Source organism: Carlito syrichta, unplaced genomic scaffold, assembly GCF_000164805.1.
Source record: "Carlito syrichta isolate Samal-C Ts95f unplaced genomic scaffold, Tarsius_syrichta-2.0.1 Scaffold308797, whole genome shotgun sequence".
Lineage (NCBI taxonomy): Eukaryota > Metazoa > Chordata > Mammalia > Primates > Tarsiidae > Carlito > Carlito syrichta.
This window is the reverse complement of record NW_007252893.1, coordinates 757,141-761,835: the sequence shown is the minus strand read 5'-3', so window position 1 is coordinate 761,835 and position 4,695 is coordinate 757,141.

Genomic DNA, 4,695 nt, shown 5'->3' with positions numbered 1-4,695 from the left:
GTAAAATGATGTTAGATGAACAAAAATTTAAAAATAAGCAAAAGCACAAAAAACAAAAGCAGAAACCAAGCATAAAACAAGTAAACACATACAAACGAAAACAAACAAAAAAATTAGAAAAAAACCAAAAATCCAAAACTAAAAAAAAAACCCCAAAACAGAAATACCAAATACACACACACACACACACACACACACACACACACACAACACAAAATAAAAGGAAAAGAAAAAAAAGGAAGAAGGAAAATAATTTAAATCAAACTCTCACACACACATTAAATTTAAAAAGAGAACAAAAATAAAACTGAAAGATAAATACTCAACCATTCATGTACACACATAAACAGAAAACAAAAAACAAGAGAATAAAGGAAAACAGAAGAAAAAAGAAAAAAAAGTGGGGGAATGCAGATCAAACCCTCCCATACACATTCATGCAGAAAGGAAAAAGAGAAAAAAAAATTCAAACAGAAAATGGAACAAAACAAAAAGCAACCTGTCCTTTTGTGGAATTGTTTCTCTCAGTTGCTCACAAGTAAGCCCCCCTGCTCTCTCCTGTGGAGTTGTGGTCTCAGTCACAATATCCCCAGTGCCTGGCTGGGGAAGCAGGAGAAGGCTGTGGAGGTGGGTGCGACTTCAGTCCCTCCCTCTCACTCTCATATGGTCTGGGGGATCCCCTTTGGTGGGGAGGTGCAGGATTGTCTCTTCCCCAGGTACTGGAGTACAGTCCTCCTATTGCAGCTGATGCCCAGGCACCACCTGAGTTTATCTCTCTTAGTTGTGCAGAGCTGTGTGAGTCTGATGTTCAGAGGATTGCTGAGGAGAAAGGGATTGGGTCAGTCCTGGATACACTACTGATCTCTTTAGGGTCCTTCTTATCCTTTTCTGGCCACACCCTTTGTCCCATGCCTGAATCGGGGTGTGGAGTGGGCCATCTGAGACTCAGCATTCATCCTGTCCCTCCAGAATTTGTGTTTTTGAGATATTCCCTCTAAGTTATGATCAATCCCTGAGTAGTTCATCTGCTGATCACAGAGATCGGGTCTGTCGTTTTGTGTGAGCAAGTCAGATCACTTTTCTACTCAACTTTCTAGATGGTGGCAGGGTTCTTCTTTTATCTTCTCTAGTGGGGTTCTACTTCTGACTCCTTCATTGTGCTCCCTCCACAGTTCTTGCTGCCAGTGTCCAGCCAGGTGCTACAGTGGTGAGGCAAAGCCTGGAGCCAAATGTCATTCCTAGCAGCTTCTGCCTAGGTAGGGCTTTGCTGATTTCAATAAATTGGCACTTGGCTTCTGCACCCCAGGAAGCACTAGGGTCCAAGCAGAGAAGGTTTGGCATCAGCCACTTCACCAGGAGATCCCTGGCCACTTGCTCCCACGTCCCCACTCAGTCAGCCGCTCAAACACCCACTTACTAACAGACACACATGCAAAATTTTCCATACACTCACTCACTCACACTGGGACTTGCGTAGTCTGCCTGGCTCTGCAGTCATCTTCCTCCTTTCCCCTTCTTCCTTCCATCCCCATGTTCTCTAAATTTTTTGTATCTGGATGTCTATATTTCTAGCAAGATTTTTAAAAATTTCTGTTCTTTCATACTTTTTGCTCATCAATCTTACTTCTTGATGAGAAATTTCTCATCAACCTTACTTCCTACCAATCCCAGAGGCAAATATTATTTTTTCATCATAGATTTGTTTTATCTCTTCTAAAGCTTCATATAAATGGAATCATATTTTTGTGGCTGATTTCTTTCACTCAGCAGTATGTCTTTGAGATGTATCCATATTGTTGTAGCATATAGTAATAGTTCATTTATCATTTTGCTGTTTAGTGGTCTTCCGTTGTGTCGGTATACAAGTTTGTGTATTCATTCACCTGCTGATGGACATTCAAGCTATTTCTAGTTTTGGATTATTATGAATAAAGTTGCTATGAATATTTTTGCACATAAAAAAACTTTTCCAAATTATTCCTTCAAATATGTTTCCCATGTTGCCTACCTTTTTTTCTTTTCTCTCAGGAATGTCAGTAACTCAGAGGTTTGGCCACTTTACATAATCATATATTGCACAAAAGCTGTGCTTATTTGTTTTTTATTCCTTTTTAAAAAATTTTATCTAAGTGTTTTTTAGAAACACCAGTAATCAAGCTCTGGGATTCTTTCTTCTGCTTGGTTTAGACTTTTGCTAAACTTTTCAAGTTTATTTTGAAATTCTTTAAGTGAATCTTCTATTTTCAGAAGTTTGATTTTCTTTTAAGATATGTATCTCTTCTTTCACTTCCTGGATTACTTTTGCTGTTTCCTTTTGCAAGTTTTCTGTCTTATTTAACCTGTCATTTAGTTTTTTGGCATTTAAATATTGAATTATTTACCTATAATTTCTGAGTTTTGTTTTGATGAAGACTAATTTCTGGAGAGCAAGTGCAACCTTTAGGTGGTTTCACAACATCCAGATTTTGTATAGAGCTGGAATTCTTACACTAATTTCTTCATATATGGAGAGACTGCTCCTTCTTATTTTTTAATTTATTTTCATTCAGGTGAGATCCCCCCTCGCATTTTTTTCTTTTCTTTTCCTACTTCCAAGGTGTGTGACTATAGAATGTGTTGCTTAGTGTCTTTTGACTTTGCATCTATAGCCCTGTGAAGTTCTGTTGCCTGGTTTTATATTGGGCTCTGCAATTTGACCTGTAGGCCATAAGGAGCTTATGGGTAAGAGCCAGCAGCAGTACAAACGGATGGTTATGTACTTGATCTTTGTTAACTGTGAGGTGCTCTTTGTTGTTTCAGGTACTCTACTGTACAGTAGAATGCTTAAGACCTGAATGTCCAGTTAAGCAGGAATGGAGGACACAGTTGACAAAGTTAGACCCACTAATTTATCTGCAAATAAATCCAATGATACTCCAACCCTGATAGGGTTTCCTGGGTGGCTCCTGGTATAATGCACAAAGGTATCTGTGGGGAATAAGGGGACTTCACTGACTTCATGTCCTAGATAGGCAGGAAAATAATCTGTTTCTCTATGACACTCCTGTCCTGGGGCTCATGACTCTCATTTCAGACACACACTTTTTTTTTGTCGTCAAGCGACACTGTGTCTGAGAGCCATGGAAAATGGCTTTTTTGCAACTCTACATGAAACCAGTTTCAGGGCAGAACCTCTTCACTCAGCCCAATATAGACAACTTTATGGTTTGCCTATTCTCATGTGCTAACACTACTGGTTTTTGTAGAGGTGTGAAACTCTGCCTTTTGTCCTCTGTGAGTAAAAGTTAATTGTGGTGTTGGTTATTTGACTTGGTCTAATAACCAGGCTCCCCAGGAATGTGGTTAGGTGCCAGCAATGTTGGACTGGGCTGAATCCCCAAGTTCCCAGGCCCCTAGATGGCTCACTGGATGGTGTGTATGTGTCCTTAAAGGACTAGACTGGGATCTGGCCAGTTTAGAGTTTGGGTACAGTATGTGATGGAAAGGGGCAAGCAGATCCTTGGGTCGCTGGCAGAACTCACAGGCAGAGGCAGGTAAAACATAAGCAGTGGAAGTCTGAGGGTAGATCACAGGCCTGTGGGAGTTGAGCTTTCAGAAAGGATCTGAGGCACAGTTGAAATATTCAGGCAGGAGCAGGGTGGTTGTCCTATATGTTTCCTCTGGGGGCGAGTGGAATTGGTTCCTTTGACTGGAACAGTGAGCACTGGCAGCTGTGGGGTATGTGGCACACTCATACTTCCCTCCTGTTGAAGTGATACTGAATTTCACTGTTGAAGGCATGAGAAGGTGCGAGGTCTCCCTGCTCACTCCCAGAGACAGTCCTGGTGGTGACTCCAAAGGGCTTGTAAATGACCCCTTGGAGTTGTGCTCTCAGAGAAATGCCAGGCCACAGCAACAGTGTTCAGGCAGGGGTGTAAAGTCTGCATTGGTGGCCTGAAGCAGGCAAGCTCTGTTTGGTGGGCGTGAGTGGAGGTTTGGGTTTTGTGATGTGTAGTCTGGCCACTCTTCCATACCGTGGTCTGCAGTATCTGTGTGGGGAGTGGTGAAAGTGCCTTGCCTCATTTCTTAGGGTCACATCAACTGGCACCCAGCTGCTTGATGATCAAAAGCCGGTGAGGTTCCACACGGACTTGAGCAGTGCCTCTGCACACTCTCTAGGTGGCTCTCTTTCCTAGTCTAGAGGTCCACTGTGGTCAAGGAGGCTCTCCCATGGCTGGAATTGTCAAACTTTGTGGCAGAGTTGCGGGTCCCCAGTTGTGGGTCTCTCACTCACTCACCTCTTCCCCACATTAAAGATCCTCTCCTTGCTCTGCTCCAGTCACAATTTCATAGGCCGCACAGTTTTACTCTCCTCTGTTTTCCAGGGGTCCCATCACTTTCCTGGTGAATCCCAGCATGCTCTCTTGGACGATCTATGTGAAGTGTTAATATTTACTATCTTGGTTCTTCTTCACGAAAGAGGCATGCACTAGCTGCTTTGAGTCAGTCATCTTAAACTAGAATCTCTGAATGTAGAATGTGGCACATAATCTCATGCAATGTGATCTGGTGGTATCATAATGCGAAAGGAGAATTCCCTGGTCACTGTAGAGAATAGTTTACTTAAAGAAGCGGGCTGCTAGGAATACTTGCACTAGACTTTGTGTTATTATGAAACACATTTTAATAATATAGAGTCACTAAATTTTTGATGTT